Consider the following 17,884-nt stretch of genomic DNA (forward strand, 5'->3'; position numbering starts at 1 on the left):
TTCTGCCTTGGGGAAGATGTGGGGGAGAGGGAGAAATAGAAACCAGAAGTTACACCTGGGAGCTAGGATTTGGAGTGAAGGAAGGAAGTGTTGAGCCCCCATCGCTGGGGCTGTCGATGCTCCCGCAGGTTGTCATCTGCCAGTGTCCTCACACAGGCCCCAGGACTGGTCTGGAGCGAGGTTGTAACTGGAGGCTTCATTTTTGGTACCTTGCAGATTTTCTTTCCCAGATCACGTTTCTTAGTCCTCAGGGCTAGGGTGCCTACCTGGGAGTCTTTGCATGTTTGAATCTCTACACTAACAGCATCTACAGCTGGAACTGCAGATGGATTGTTTTAAGGCAGCTTCTTCAGTCCCCACTTTTCCTTCTGGGTGATTGGGTCTGCCACACACTGGGACCATCACGCACTTAGGGTGGAAGGTTTGTCTTGTGGGAAGGAAGGGTGATATTTTCAAAGCGTTCAAAAACTTGCTTTACGTTTTTACTTTCTAGGTGGCCATTTTCTTCTCATAAGGCACATACTATTTTTAACATCTACTTTACGTTAATATTTGGTGTTAAATCTCTTGGTGGGTTGTTAAAAGAACCTCCTAATAAATTCTTAATACTGTGTATTTTTGTCATTTGGCTTGCTACCAAAGAGACTTAGCATTGCCTTAATTCCAGAATCTCTTCTGACACTTTGTTTTTGGCATGAGGGATTTCAACAGTCAGTTAACAGATCTAACCACAGAGAAATGAGAGCATGAAGAAGGTCCTTCTTCCCACATGCATTCCACAGGCTTCTTTTCTTTCCACCAATAAAAAGAAAACTGACAAAAATGAAAGGGTTCATCACAGGGAAACCATTCCGCTGATTGATAGATGGGCCTCTGCAGTGTTGGCCTGTTACACGGATTGAGTTGTTCCTTTCCTTTTGTTTGTAAATTACTTGGGGAAGGGCCAGGGTCTCTCTTAAATTAGGTTCCGTATTTAGCACTCTGTGGGTGTACCACTGGGGACTTTTTAGATGAACAATAATAAATCTTTCTAAAAACAAATAACAATGAATCATCAAAAAGTAGCTAAAACATTGTGGTTTTCACAAGATGTTTGTGTTTTCGTTTTTTGATAAGGATCTTTCCAAGAAGTTTCAAAAATATCTGTAAAATGGCTAAGTATCAATGCTTTGCGATAGAGGGAGGTCGACACGCACAGAAGAGTCTCTTGCCCCTCGACCGGTCTACATGTAGCTGAAAACTCATTGTCAAAATTCTTTCTGTCCTAAGTATAGTCCTTTAACCCTGAACTCAAGTGAGGATAGCGTCAGAGAATAAGGCTCTCTGGAATAGTGTTTTCTCAGCGTTTATAAGCAGTCGTTGGAAGTACCAGCTACTTAGATAACTGCAGAAATGTGGAAATAGTGTACAATTAAGAGTTGTTCCCAGCTTTGTTAGCCTAAATGCCCTCTGTCATCAACACATCAATAAAGCTGAGGCTTACCTCCGGAGTTCCAGATGAAAACGCAGGTTCAGAAGTGACTGACACTGTGAAACAACAGATTTCTTATTAGCAAAGCTGTGGAATCCCAGTAAAATAGTTACAGAATTAAAACTGTCTTGGTCTAAATCTTGACTCTGAGAAAATAAAAGTCAGAGTTGGGAGGGACGGTTTCATGCTCAGAGGTGGGCCATGGGGTCAACTCTCCCTGTCCCGGGGTCCCTGGGGATCCTTGAAGCCCCAAGGCCCCCCTGTCACTCACCTCTGGGTTCTTGGTGGCGATAAGGCGGGCGGGGTCCCCGTGCTTATATAGGCACCCGTGTGCTGACGCTGTGGCTCTCTCCTCTTTGTTAGGGCAGGACATTTGGCAACATGACCCTCAGCATAATTTGTACTGACATTTGGCATGTTTGGATATAATTAGAAGTATTCATATCATTTTGAGTATGTGAACCGATCGCCTATAAATAATTTGACAGGGACCAATCTGCCAGCAGAGAATGCTTTCTAGTATGCTAGGAAGGTGATCTCTGACCGTGCCTGGTGGGGCCCCAGAGTCTGTTCCTGTGAGCTGTGTTCGATTTGGCAAACTCTTTCACACATACCTGTGGTTCTCAGTGACACATTGCTGCCTTAACCACTTGTCCTTATTTGTTACCATAGGAACCCTCACTCCATTCCCTTGGGTCCCTGCCAAGGCTTACCCTTGGAGTCTGGGCTTGGGCAGCTGTGCCAAGGTGAGAGGAGAATCTGCACCGAGTCTCCACCGTTGGCCCCGTGCCCACCCACTCCACACTGAAAAGATTATTTCAGTAGAACATAATATGTATTCATTGTAGGGAAAAAATACAGATAAGCAAAGAGAAAAAAAAAGTATCTATAATCCTACTATGCAGAGATAAAATAAGGTAGAGAGGTATAAGTGGATTCATACTCTATACGTGCATATCGTACATAGAGGTCTTATAATCTACTTTAAGAATTATAGGTAATTTTATATAATTTACACCCTTATTCTTTAAACAGATTATATTGTGATCATTCTTTTTATTTTTTATTTTGTTTATTTTTTAAAGTTTATTTTTGAGAGAGAGAGTGAGAGCGTGTGCTGGGGAGGGATAGAGAGAGATAGGGACAGAGGATCCGAAGCGGGCTCCATGCTGACGACACAGAGCCCAACCCGAGGCTTGAACCCATGAATCGCAGGATTATAACTCAAGCTGAAGTCACATGCTTAACTGACTGAGCCACCCAGGCACCCCTATGATCATTCTTTTTAAATTAATATTTTTCATTTTTAAAAGGTCAGGTATATTGAGGTATAATTTATGTACAGCAGAATTCACTATTTGGCTGACAGTTGTATGAGATTTTTTTTTTCTGCCATTTAAAACATTTTTAACTGTGACAGTAAATTCCCTTTCTCTGTTGTATAGCTCTAAGGCCTTTTACACATGCACAGATTCTTATAGACACTGCCACAGACAGGACGCAGAACAATTCCATTTATGTGAGTTCTGACATGTGTGTAATTGTGTGACCTCTTACATACAAATTACATGAAAAATTAAAGCCTTGAAGATGAGGCTAAAATTCTCCTTTGATGAACTCACAATGGAGGTAGCTCCCTTCTCTCCAGAGGTAACCACCTATTACCAGTTTGGTGTATAATATTCCAGACCTTTTCTATGCACTTACTAAGTTATAGTTGGGAAAATATACATTGGTAAAACTGGTCTAAGAAAATTGGCTCATTGAAAATATATAATTAGATGTTTAAAGTATGTTTGAGGTAGTATCATACTTTACATTTACCAACTTGTTTTTTGTTGTTGAGTTGTTGTTCTGTACTCTTGGATCATTTTCCATATTAGTACATAAATTAAAATATGCAACAATTTAAAACATATACAAAAATAAAGAAAATGGTATAGGAACCCATTATATTCATCCAGCATTAGTAATGATCAGTTCATGGTCAGTCTTTTTTTTTTTTTTTTTAACATTTATTTTTGAGAGAATGAAAGAGAGAGAGAGAGAGGCAGACGGAGGATCCAAAGCAGGCTCTGCACTGACAGCAGAGAGAGTGACTTGGGGCTTGAACCCACGAGCTGGGAGATCATGACCCGAGCCGAAGCCAGACACTTAACCGACTGAGCTACCCAGGTGCCCTAATTCAGCCCAACCCACTGCCCTATACCCAGAGGACTGACTTGATATTACTCATTTAAAAATGTCTGTGTAGAATTCTCTGTGATTATATGATTTCTTTGTTAGGTAAGTTGCAGAAGGTTTCTCCTGGTCTAATAGTGATCTTAACTTTGCTGTGGCATCTCAGTCTTATGGACGTTTTAAATTTGTATGTAGTCAAAGTTACAAACTTTTCATTTGTATTTTTGCTTTTTTGTGTGTATCGTAAAAGAAGGCCTTTTCTAAATCAAGGACTCAGGGTCATAAATATGTTCTATATTTTCAATCTAATGCTTAAAAAAATATACTAATGGGTGCCTGGATGGCTCAGTCGGTTGAACTTCCAACTTTGGCTCAGGTAACTATCTCAACGGTTTGTGAGTTTGAGCCCCACATCGGGCTCTGTGCTGACAGCTCAGAGCCTGAAGCCTGCTTTGGATTCTGTGTCTCCCTCTCTTTCTGCCCCTCCCTCTCTCACACTCTGTTTCTCTCTCTCTCTCTCAAAGATGAGTAAACGTTACAAAAAACTAAAAAAAAATATAGAGAGGGATTTGTAATCTAGAGATTTGTGTGTGTATGTGAATGTGTATGTGAATGTAATGTTTCTGAATTCCATATTTTGTACCATGTTTCTGTGGCAATAGCACATATGCTTTGATATGTAGTAGGGTAGATTATCCCTAATTATTCATTTATTTTAAAGTTGTCTTGACAGTTCTTGCATTCTGTTGTATTAATTTTAGACTCTGTGTTTCAGATTATATGGAAAATCCTGTTGTGATTTTGATTTAGGTTAAATTGAATTAATAGGTAATTTAATGAGAGTTGGTGTCTTTTTAATAGTGAGCCTCTCAATCTACAAGTACGATATATTTTCCTGTTTATTCTTTTTTTTAAAGTGTTTTTCAGTCATTTTTTCTCGAGTTTTTTTCTCCCAGAAATATCTTAAAATATTTCTTGTTATGTTTGTTCCTAGCAATTTTAGGTTTTTTTGTTGCTCTAGTGAATGGGATTTTTCTTTCCACTTGGGTTATCACTGGCATGTGGCAGCCAAGATTGTGTGCCCAGAACCTCTGTTTTGTCTGTGGCAGCAGGTACCCACTACCCTTCACTTCACAGCACCAGGGCAACCACATGACCCTGTTTTGGCTAATGAAATGCAAGCAGGAGTTGCTGGGTGGGACTTCCAGAAAAGAAAGTAGACTCCACTGGTACTACTTTTTCCTTTCCCTTCTTACTGCTTTTTGGTGTAGAACACAGATGTAATGGCGGAGCTCCAGCCTTGAAGGAGAGATCAAGAGAAGTTCAGAGACAGTGTTGACATGTGTGAGTTGAATTTTATTACATAAATAAAAAAATTAACCAGTCATATTAATAAGGCACTATTCACTCAGATTTTCTGTTCCATACAAACACAATCTCTGACAGACACGCAGTGTTTCAGAAAGTTAGTTTTACTGGTATCTTTCATCTAACTCACTTGCTGAACTTCCTTATCCCTCCTGATAGTTTATTTGATTCTATTGGGCTTTTGATGTATCATGCACAAATAATCACAGTTTTGTGTCTTCTTTTTTTTGTTTTTTTGTAATTTATGTGTTATCTTTCTCTTATTGCATTGTCTGAGACATTTAGGACAATGTTGAATACTAGGATACTTCATGTACGAGATGAGTGATCCTTATTTAGATCCTGACTTTAATGGGATTGCTGCTAATGTTTCCTCAAGTATATTTGCTGTGTACTTTAGTTTGCCAATAATTTTAATCACAAAAATGAATCGAACTGCTTCATCCTTAGGTATATGATACGATGAAGAGAATTGAAAACATATACAAAAACTTATACACAAATATTCATAGCAGCATTATCCACAGTAGCCAAAAAAAAGTGGAAACAACCCAAATGTTCATCAACAGACAAATGGATACACTAAATGTGGTCTATTCATATGGTGGAATATTATTCAGCCATAAAAAGGAATGAAGTACTCACACAGGCCACAGCATGGATGAGCCTCAGAGACACTATGCTTGAGTGAGTGACAGACGTAATGCACTTAGGTTTGATGATTCCATTTGTATAAAATGTTGAATAGGCAAGTGCATAGAGACAGAAAGCAGTTGAGTGGTTTCCCAAGGATGGTCTGGAGAGGGGAGATCGGGAAATGACTACTAATGGGATTTCTTTTCGAGGCGATGAAAAGGTTCTGAAATTAAATAGTGGTTATGACTGCATAACTTTGTGAATCTACTAAAATGACTGAATTGTACATTTAAATGGTGAATTGATGGTATGTGAATTAAATTTTTAAAAATGCATTGGATTTTATCAGTGTATTTTGCATTTATTGAAATTATTCTTTCTCCTCAAATTTATTAATATAGTGAATGATATGGCAGATTTTTTTCACTTTTACCACTAAAATTCATGAAATAAAAGCCATTGAGATAATATTGTTTAATTTCCTGCTGATTGATTTAAGTTTACTTTTTTTTTTTTTTTTGGTAATGTGGGATTTCTACATCTGAGTTCATTATGGGCCTAGCATATAGTTTTCTTTTCTTATGCTGTCCTCTTCTGGTTTTGATATCAACATCGTGCTAGTCTTGTAAAATAAATAGCTTCCTGTTTCTATTTTCTGCAATATTGTGTTTAGAATGTGAATAATCTGTTCCAGGAAGATTTGTAGAGTTCCTTCAAGGAACTCTTTTAGTCTGTAGGCTCTTGGTGGAGGAATCTTTTATTTACTTTTATTAGTTTTTTTATGACTATTGATTAGTTTGTTCAGAGTTTCTATTTTTTTTTTATTTTGCCCATTTAGAAATGTTTTGTTTTCCTAGCAAATTACCCATTTCATGTGAGGTTTCAGATATTTTGACTTTTTTTGTGCATATCTGTTTATAATAAAAACCTCCTGATCGATTCTCTTTTATTCTTTATTCCTTTTCATTTGCCTTTTATATAGTTTAATTTTATTCTTTTTATTTTAAACCATATTTGCTAAAGTTTTGTCTTTTGTATCAGTCTTTTAAATTTAGTTTTACGAAATAACTTTTTTTCCTATTTTCTATTTTGTATTCTGTTTTTAATCTCATTCATTTCTTTCTTTTATTTCTGTACGTTTATTTTATTGGTCTGTATTCAACATCTTAAATTGAAAGCTTCATTTTTTTTCATTCTTTCTTATGATCTCATGGATTTATTTGTGGTTATCAATTTTTCTTTGGTAACCACTGTGGCTAAATTCCAGAGGTTTATATGTAGTACTCTGCTTGTCCTTCACTTATAATTTACATTTTAAAATTTCCATTTCCGTCTCAACTCCCAAATTATCTAAAGCATATTTGTTTTTTAGATTTTCAAATGAATACATTTGGGCATTGGGGGGAGGGTTCTCTTTTAGTTGTTAATTCTTTTCATCACGTGCATGTGAGTGTGCAAATTTAGTTTGGTTCCTGGTAGACTTGATAGGAGTGAGGGACGTTGTTCGTGTGTGTGTGCGTGTTTGTAAGCAATAAGATTATCAGCACCCCAAAACCTCTCATGATCCTTCTCATTAGAACTCAGATTTCCCTCACCTAAAGGCAACTACAATTTTTACCTTTATGACAGTCATTTCTCTGCTTTTCTGTATAGTTTCACTCTTTGTGTATGCAGCTGTAAACAATACATATACTTTTTTTTTTTTTTTTTTTTTTTTTGCCTAATCTTGAGTTTCATGTGAATAGATAGAACTTTACTTATTCTCTAGTAGTTCACTTTTTTTGGCACAACAATATTGTGGGATTTTTTTTCCCCCATGAAGTTACATGTAGCTGGATTTTATTTTCATTATTGTGCAGTATTACATCGTATGATGATATTCTGTTGTATACAGAATTTGGGGTTATTCCCAGTTTTTTGCTGTATTTATTTATTTATTTATTTCAAGATGAAGAGTGACTGTCACTTCTGTGGTATCTTGTTCTAGAAATAGTTGGTGGTTCTTTTGTGGTTTTGTACCTGGGTAGTTGTTATTCCATCTCTTCTTCCTCCTCTTTTAGCAGCTTTATTCAGGTAGAAGTTTATATACCTTCATCAATTTTAAGTGTATATATAATTCAATGATTTTTAGTGGATTTATGCAGTTGTGCAACCATCACCGCGATCCAATTTTATAAACACTTACATTGAATTAAAATGCTCCTTTGTGCCCTTGTGCATTCAGTTCCCATCCCAACCCCAAACCATAGACAAACACCGTTTTCTGTCTCTATCATCTTGCCTTTTCTAGAAATTTCCTATAATGGAGTCCTACAGTGTGCATTCTGTTTTGTAGGGCTCCTTTCCCTTAGTTTTGGAGTTCATGCATGTTGTCACTTGTATCAGGAGTGTGATCATTTCTTTTGCTGAGTATGAGTCCATTGTGTGGATGCGTCACATTGTGTTTATACATTTACCAGCTTATGGCCATTTGAATTGTTTCCAGTTTGGGGCTATTATGAATAACGCTGTTAATAATACTCCGTACAAGGCGTTGTGTGGAAGTTTGTTTTCATTTCTCTTGGGTCGATAACTAGGGGTTGAATAGTCAGTCCACTAGGTTGTGTAACTTTTTAAGAAACTGCCAAGTTCTTTTCCATAGTCGCGGTACTATCTTGCACTTCCACTAATCACGTGAGGGTTCCAGCTTCTTTCCATTCTGACCTACACTCGTGTTGTCCTTCTTTTCACTGATAGCCATCCGAGTGAGTGTAAAGTAGCATCTCCTTGTGGTTTTAATTTTCATTTCCTTAACGAATAATGATTTTGGTTATGTGTTCGTGTGCTTGCCATTTATGTATTTTCTTTAAGTGAAGTGTCAATCTAAATCTTTAGCCCATTTAAAAAATTGGATCATTTTCTTACTAATTACTTGTTAGAAGCTATTTATCAGATGTATGATTAACAAATATTTTCTTGCAGTCTGTGACTTGTCTTTTCATTTTCTTAATGGTTTCCTTTGAAGAGTTGGTTTTAAATTTTGATGAAGTCCAATTTTTTGATGAAGTCAATATTTTCTTTTATGGGTCATGCTTTTTATATGATATTTTACAAATATTTCCTAATGCAAAGTCAGCAATACTTTTATGCTTTCTTCTATACATTTTATATTTATAGTTCTTACATGTGGGTCTATATTCTGTTTCAAGTTAGTTGTTTTTAATGTTTATTTATTTTTGAAAGAGAGAGAGACAGAGACAGAGACAGAGTGTGAGTGGGAGAGGGGCAAAGAGAGAGGGAGACACAGAATCTGAAGCAGGCTCCAGGCTGTCAGCACAGAGCCCGATGCGGGGCTTAAAATCACAGACCGTGAGATCATGTCCTGAGCCGAAGTCAGATGCTTAACTGACTAAGCCACCCAGGTGCCCCTAAGTTTTTTGTTTTTTTTAATGAAGTGTACAAATTTTAACATTTGTCTTTACAATTCAGCTTGGTTTTTGTGTTATTCAGTCATCTATGTTTTTTACTTTTGTTTACTTGGCCTATAGTTTCTCTAGTAGATGGAAGTTAAATTCGTTGACTACGATTGTTCTCAGATGTTTCAGATTTCGTTTGTGTAATTCAAAGATAGTTATTAACTTCATAGAAATTTGTGATCAGTTCATCTTTCTGGTAAACTGAATCTTTTAAAATAAAATAGGAACTGTCCCTGCTTCATTTAGTATTTTTTTGCCTTGAATTCTATTTTTGCTAATATTTTTCTATATTTGCTTTTACTTTTTTGGTAGCATATAGATGGGCCATCTTTTCCCATACCTTTATTTTTCAACTCTTCTGAGTGTTTTTAGTTTACATCTGACGTTTAAAAAAAAAACAAGTAGTAGCTACTTTGAAAATCCAGTGTGAGAGCCTTTTTTTAACAGGTAAGTCTTAAATTAAGGGCAGCAATGTGCACAATGCTTTAAATAGCAACTGAATCAGATGTTATTTTGTATGATTTTAGGCAAGCCACTTAACTCCTGTAAGCCTCAGTTTGTTCATCTGTTCAAGGAAAGCAATAACAATTATTTCCTACTATCTCACTGGATTTATGTGAGTATTCAATGAGAAATATATAGAGAGCATCTGGCAACACAGAAAGTATTTAATAAATATTGACTGCCATCACTCTGTTTAAAATAGTATGAAAAATAGGGCTCTGTGGCTGTGAGTCATGGAATATCACTGGAGTCTTAACCAAGAAGCTGATGTCATAAGATTTGTGTTTTAAGCACAGTTATGGTAGCAGCACGGAAGGTGGATTGGAGGAGTGAGGCAGAGAGAAAGAACCCACTTAAACAGTTGTTGTACTATTTTAGGAGAGCTGAGAACCTGCTGTAAGCCAGCAGCTCTTAGAAAAGAAAACGAAGAGGGTGTGAGCAAGAGGTACTTAGGTTGTAGACTTGACTCTGTTTGCCGCTGGTGAAACAAATAATTTTAGATGTTCAGGAATCACCTAAATTTATTCTACCTGAAGACAACTAAAAATAAACAGAATTTCCTGAGCTTGGGGGGTAATACTTCTCATGGCAAGGGAACACACTTGGAAATACTAGATAAAAGATAGAGGTATAACTTTGATGGAACATTACAATTCCAGAGTTTGCAGTAAAAGAATGTATTTCTAGGGATAATGAATGAGCTTTTACCAGACAATGAGGTAACAAGCCACCCTAACTAACATCAAACATTATTTTAGGAATATGGTGGTTAAAATAGTATAAAATTAGTGTAGGTGAAGAGAAGTAGATCAGTAGAACATAATATCATTCAAAATGGGTTCTTGAATGTATAGCAATTTAGAATATGATAAAGGTGGCATTTTAAGTCACAAAGGGGGAAAAGAAGGACTAGACAGTGAGTGGGGTTGAGATTTAGCATTCAAAAAACAATTAAAGTAGGTCCTTGCCTGACACCACTGATAAAAATTAGTTCTAGATGAGCTGAAGTCTTAAGCATTAAAACAAAGCACAGTTATAAATGTAGTAGAAGATGTGTACATATCCTTCACATCAAGAAGAAAGGGAGATACAAGCAAATGGAAAAAAAAGCCGAAAGATATAAATGGGGACAGTTCACGGAAGAGGCAGGACAAATGGCCAGTGAACTTGATAACACGCTCAGCCTCAGGAGGCACAAGCTCAGATAACAGCCAGCATATCTCACCCATCAGCTTGACAGAACAATTTCCTAGTAGCAAATGGTGGTGCTGGAGAGGGGACGCCCTCCTCTGGTTCAGGTAAGGGTGTAAAATTCCAGGGCAATTTGTTGCTTCTTTTGAAATTTAAAATTGCCGTAATTTCCCCTTACTCTTTTTTCTACAGAAGCAGAGGGAACAGAAGATAGGTCAGGGTTGTATATTTAACATTTCTTCTAATAACGAAACTTTGGAAACGACTTAAATATCCATTCAGTTGCTTCGTCTGTAATTTAAGTGGCCACCTGTTAAATGGTGGTGCTCCGTGGTCAGTGGTTGATACCTGACACTCACTTGAATCTGAGAATAGGATAAGCATGATACATTTTCCACTGCTTTTCTTTGAGTTGTAACCCTGGAAATGGAAAATCTTGTTTAAAATAACATGAAACAATGAAGAGTTTTAATGGGCAATATAAATAAGAAACTGAATTGTGAGGTATAGTTTTGCTGAAGTCTATTTATTGGTATATTTCAACCCTTCTCCGATGTGCAGATACCTCTTACACAATTGTTGTATGACAACTATTTAACTTAGGGTAAAAGCCCTTCCAAGGTCTGGCTCTTATTCCTTGTCCTTACTTTTCTTGCTAGTATCTGCTTACAATTAAGCCCAGGGGCAGCATTAAATTACTCTGTCTGATGATCCTTCTGTTCTACGAGTGCATATGTCAGAAGTTAGCTTATAATTCCTAAGATTCCCTTTGCTGTGAGGATTTGTATGTTCTCTCCCTCCAGTGAGGAAAAGCAGAGGGATTACAGCAACTAAAGGCATCATTACCTTTTTACATGAAATTCTGTAATTATCTCATCTTCAGACAAAGGGAACAACTCACCTTTCATAAGATTCATGCCAGAGAGGAATGTTATGTAGATTCCTCTGTGTTCGTGCATGTAGGTCAGTTATTGTTGTTACTGGTGAGTAGCATTTCATTGGGAGGGTATAGCATATTTTGTTCATCTGTCCTCGTGCTGATGGATATTCTCATCTTTTTGTGAATGTGTCTTTCATTGCTTTTGGTTAAATTCCAGAGTTGAATTGCCAGATCAAAAGGTATATAGGTGTGTATTCAACTTATAAGAAACAGCCAAACAAGTTTTCAAAAATTGTTGGACCATTTTACATTCCCAGTATTCACATATGAGAGATGTTGCCCAGCGTCCTTGTCAGCATTTGTCATTGTCTGTCTTTATAATTTTAGCCATTCTTATGGATGTCTATAGATATCCAGTGGAATTTCCTTGTGGTTTTTAACTGTATCCTCCAGACCAGTGATACTGAGCATCTTTTAATGTGGTTATTGGGCCTTGACATGTCTTCTTTTTGAAAGTGTCAAATTCTTATGTTTATTTTTACTGGATTGTGTTCTTTTCCTCATTGTTTTGTATGTGTTCTTTTTTTTTTTTTTTTTTTTTGAGAGAGAGCGAGTGGTGGGGGAGAGGGGGAGAGAGAGAGAGAGAGAGAGAGAGAGAGAGAGAGAGAGAATTCTAAGCAGGCTCCACGCTCAGCACAGAGCCCAATGTGGCGCTTAATCCCACTACCCTGGGATCATGACCTCAACTGACTGAGCCACCCAGGTGCCCCTGTAGGTGTTCTTATAGAACAGATATAATAAAGTTGTTTGTTGCAGATATGTATTGCATATATTTTCTCCCAGCCTGTGATTTACCGTTTTGCATTCTCAACAGTATCTTAGTGAGCAGTACTTTTGATTTTGAAGAGGACAGTTTATCTTTTTTTCTCTTTATTTAGTACTTCTTATGTTCTGCTTAAGAATTTTTGCTCAAGATCACAAAGATATTTTCCTACATTTTCTTTTAGAAGATTTATAATTTTAGGATTTGCATGTAGATTTGTTTTCCATGTTGAGTTAATTATTGCATATTGTATGAGATACTTTTTTTATACAGATATCTAATTGATCCAGTATCATTTCTTGAAAAGACTTTCCTTTCTATATTAAATTGCATTTGCATCTTAGTAAAAAGTCATTTGATTGTGTGTGTGTGTGTGTGTGTGTGTGTATAGTGTATATATATATATATATATATATATATATATATATGTATATATATAGATAGATTTATATATCTATAGTCTATACTTGTCTATATATACATATACATATGTATATATATGGTGGATTTCTTTTCAAGATCTCTATTCTTCTCTTTCCATGTATACACACACACACACACACACACAAGTATATAATTTATTTAGATCTTTACTTTCAGCAATGATTTATAGTTTATAGTATAGAGGTTAAAAAATTAAAAAAAATTTTTAATGTTTATTTTTGAGAGAGAGAGGGAGAGACAGAGAGTAAGTGAGGAAGGGGCAGAGAGAGAGGGAGACACAGAATCTGAAGCAGGCTTCAGGCTCTGAGCTGTCAGCACAGAGCCCAGTGCGGGGCTTCAACTCATGAACTGTGAGATCATGACCTGAGCCAAAGTGGGACGCTTAACCAGGTGGCCACTCAGGTGCCACCACTCCCCCCAAGTTTTTAATTAAGTTTATTCCTAAAATATTATGTGATTTATTTGATGCTATTGTAAATGCTATTCATTTTTAGTATTTCACTTTCCAATTGTTTGCTGTTAATATAAAAATAAAGCTTATTTTTATATACTGACCTTACAATTTGACACATGCTCAATTTACTTCTTGGATTAAGTTGTTATTATAGACTTATTTAATTATTCATATGATTTTGTCATCTGCAAATAAGGACAGTTTTACTCCTTTTTTTCTTTTTTCAATATCTGTGTCTTGTATTTTCTTGTCTTACTTCATTGACTAGGACCTCCAGAGGGTTAGCTAGACCAGTCTTAGGTAGGGAGTCTTCACTGTTTCATCATGAAACATAATATTTTAGCTATGCTGGTTTTTTTTTGATAGGTGCCTGTTATGTAGGTTGAAAAAGTCCTCTTTTATTGCTAGTTTTCTGAGAGTTTTTCTATTTTTAATCATGAATGTGTGCTGGATATTATGAAATTCTTGTACCACATCTGTGATGCATTGAGATGATCAGATAATGTTCACTTTTATTCTGTGAGTATGATGGGCTTCGAATGTTAAACCAGCCTTGCTAGTAGGCTGTCCATATTTTGTCCTTTGGCTGGAGAGAGTAGGCTTTTTATGGGGCTTTTTGTCTACACCCATCGGTGTTTGTGTTGTCTTCTTTTTCAACTCCGAGTCCCGGGCATATGAAGCAGGGAACTTACCTGGTCCATCTTCTCTCCACCACTCAGAATCTTTTATGTTAGTTTGATATATAATGTCCAGGGGTTTTAGTTGTACTTAGTGGGAGGAATAGGGAAATTAGGTCAGCTCCATTTTCCTGGAAACAGAAATCCTGGAAATCCTTACTGATTTTTTAAAAATCAGTTACTGAGAAAAAGGCATTAAAGTATCCTTTGCTTTAGGATTTTTTTTTTTTGGATGGTATATATAAAATATCTAGCCCAGTGTGTGTCACAGATTAAGTTCTTATTAAATTATTATGTGTCCCGCAAATATTTCTTGAGCACTTGTTACATGGCAGGCAGTATTCTACTCATTGGACACTGAACAGTGAACAAACATCCTGCCCATGTGGAGCTTATATTTTAGTAGAGGGAGACAGATACTAAAATAGTAGTCAAGTGGTCAGATAGTCAAGTGGTTGCATGGACAGATTTAAAGTAAATCAAGGGGATAAGAGGTGTAATTGGCAGGAGAGGGGAAAAAGGGTTGCCTTTTGATACTGAGTAGCCAAGGAAGGCCTCTGGATTAAGGTGTAATAATCCAGAATCCTGCAGCTGTGAAGGAGCAAGCTATGTGGATGTCCAGGTAAAGAGCAGAGAGCCTTCTCTCCTCCAGTGAAATGATGGATTACTGACCTTGTTTCTAGGCAAAGACTGTCCTCAGAATCTTCCCTTGATCAGCTAGGGTGAAAGTCCGGGGCCGTGCATTACTTCCCAGGATGAAGAGCTAGAAGATCTCAGTCTGGCTTTATCATATATTAGTCATACAACTTTTGACAAACCATGATTCTCTTTGTACCTCCGTCTCCAAAAGGAGTCTGTCTCACATAGTCGTGAGTATCCAGTAACTGACAAAGTGTATGTGGAAGCATTTTGCAAATAAATCAGAGTCCCACAAATGTACTGTGATTATATCATGATTTTTTAGAAAAAATCTCAATGTTTATTTTTGGGAGACAGAGAGAGCATGAGCAGGGGAGGGGCAGAGAGAGAGACACACACAGAATCTGAAGCAGGCCCCAGGCTCTGAGCTGTCAGTACGGATATAGATGCAGGGCTCGAATTCACGAACTGTGAGATCATGACCTGCGCCGAAGTCAGACGCTTAACCGACTGAGCCACCTAGGCACTCCATGATTGTACCATTATTACTGACGGTGCTGTCCAGCTTTGACTCTAAGGCATTTCGATTGGATTTTAGTGATTATTTAGCTCAGTGTTTTCATTTTACAGATGAAGAAACTGAGGCTCAGAGAGGTTTGACTGAATTTATAGGTATAAATGCAGGACTATAGATATCATGTATAATTTCCTTTTTGGAAAATTTTGGTGATAATGTAGAGCTGTGGTTTTCAGACTATTATCCTGGACTAGCCACATCAGCATCACCTGGAAACTTGGTAAAAATGCAAATTCTTGGGCCCCACCTTTGACCTAATGAGTTAGAAGCTCAGGAGGTGGGGATCCCTAATCTGGGTGGTTAGGGTGCCCTCCAGATGGTTCTGATTCAGGCTATACCAGAGTCCTGATGTGGGGGGGCGGGTGGTTCACGTAATCCATAGACGCACGAGGAGGGTGCCAGGCGTCCTGATCCCCAGGGGCAGCCCTAAGTTTTGGGCAAATGGTTTTTGTAGAGACATTTTTAAAGTCTCCCCCTTTCTCTCCCTTCAGGCACGTTTCAAGACACTTTTTTCTCTAGATGCTTTCTTAGTTGATTAGCCAGTAATTCCAGCTGAGGTGTTAGTGGAGATTAGTGCATTTCCAATGTAATAGGAGGTTAGAAAAGTCCATATCTTTTGGGATGCTGAAGATTTCAGTCTCACAGTGGGAGATTTAGATATGAAAGAGAAGGGGAGGTAATGGAGAGGGATCATGAGATTTCTTCTGTTCTTGCTATCTGTGTGGTTATGAATGGAGTTGGAAAAAAGGTTTCATGGTATTTTCAAGTATCAGTATGTCAGTGGTACCAGTATTTGCTTTGAGTAACCATGGTCTTTAAGTCCTCGGAAGATAGAGAAGGAAAGAATCTGGCCTTGTTATAGATTCTGAGATTTTTTTAGTGTAATGATTCCTGGCTGGATACCAAAAATGCTAGGGCATGGCTATGTCTGTCTAGTTAACCGCTTATGTGCTTGAAGTGGGTTTATCTAACCCGTTAGGTTACCTGACAGTTGCCCCGTGTGGCAGTCCATAATCTTCTTCCAGTCTGTTTCTCCCCATCACAGGAAGTCTTAGTGTTGCCATCAGGGAGGAGTTGACGTAAACTACCTCCCTTGTTCCTAATTCAGAGTTGTTCTCGGAGATGGTCTCCTGCCTCCGTACTGCATGCATCCCATTTGGGTCCTCAAATCCGGCATCAGTAGGTTATGAACAGTTCCCAAGTCTCAATGGTCCCTCATTTCATTTAAAGGAAAGACAAGGGTGTTATAAGCATTTCTGGATTTTCATGTGTGCTTTTGTTGTGAGAGATAAGGAAATTAGCCTGTAAATGTCTAATCTGTGAGGAAGATGAGGAAGAATATTAACCAGAGTATCTGTGACTCTTAAATCCTTGCTGTTTTAATCAGAGACCCCAGGATAATTGACCCATATATAATGAAATCCACTCCCAATTCTCTACATGAGCAATTATTTAAATAGTTAGGAGACAGAATAATAAAGCAATTGCCCTGGGCTTTTGAGGTCAATAGGTTAACTCTACAGAGTTTAATTAAAATTTGCTAATAAATGTCTGCCTACCTTAGGCAGGTTATTTCATTAGTCTTCATCATGGCCTAAGTCAAATATTCCTTATTAATTATTTTTCACCGCTCTTAAATCCTCTTCTTATGAAGCAAGCAGTCTTTTCATTACTAATTAGGATTCCCACACTGGGGAAGGAGATTCCTTGAAGCAGCCGCCTCATTAGAAAGGGATATCCACCACTGTAAATGAATAAATTGGGATTCTACTATCTTATTTTTTAGTATATGTGCTGCCGAAGTGAGCACTACTGTCTTATTTTTTAAAATAGCTACACAGTGAAGCCAAATTGCGAGCTTTAAAAAAGTATCAAAGAAAAAACCACTCTGGCAATGGCTATGGTATATTTCAGTCACATTCTTTTTGATATTAATAGGAAATTCCCTTTCTGATTCTTCCTTAAAATATGCATGGTACTGAGAAAAATCAGGCTCTTTGGGTTTGGTAAGCAGAATTGTATGTAGAAATTAGGTCAATAGGAGGATTTATCTAAGAAGTTCTGTCCGTTTTCTTGGAGGGGTTCAGAGGAAGAGAATCTCCCCTAAAAAGAAATAGAATCTGTAATCACAGAGTAGCTGGGAGTTTTGAATGCCATGAAACTGTGTTACTTCTTCACTGCTCTTCCGGCCCTTTCTTTAGACCAGTATTGGAGGCCTGCTTGCACTCTGCATTTTTGTTCATTTCCATCCCTGTCATCTCTAATCTGGACCATTTCAGCAGCCCCAACAGTCTCTCCAGGCTCTGGTCTTTCCTCTCCTACTCCATCCTCACCGGAAATGTGTCAACTCTCCTCCTCATGAAACTTCTCCAGGTTGATGCATATCCTGATTCATCAGCACCACACGAGTCAGGTCCCTTCATAGTCAGGCCTTGCTGACTGAGGGCCTTGCTCACGGAGCCTATGCTTAAACCACTCTGAAATCTCATGCTCGTTTTCTCTTCTTAGAATGACCAGCTCCATTTCTCTTTCACCCGATAACCACCTACTCATCTTTTAAGAGCTGTGTTAATTGTTGTTGTCC

At 37.6% G+C, this 17,884-nt stretch overlaps 1 long non-coding RNA gene across 1 annotated transcript in view; it reads left to right on the plus strand.

Moving 5' to 3' along the window:
• Positions 1 to 17,884, plus strand: part of LOC144614374 (uncharacterized) — a 78,321-nt gene that overhangs the window by 36,366 nt on the left and 24,071 nt on the right. The window lies entirely within an intron of this gene.

This window comes from Panthera onca, chromosome E1 (assembly GCF_046562875.1).
Source record: "Panthera onca isolate mPanOnc1 chromosome E1, mPanOnc1 haplotype 2, whole genome shotgun sequence".
Lineage (NCBI taxonomy): Eukaryota > Metazoa > Chordata > Mammalia > Carnivora > Felidae > Panthera > Panthera onca.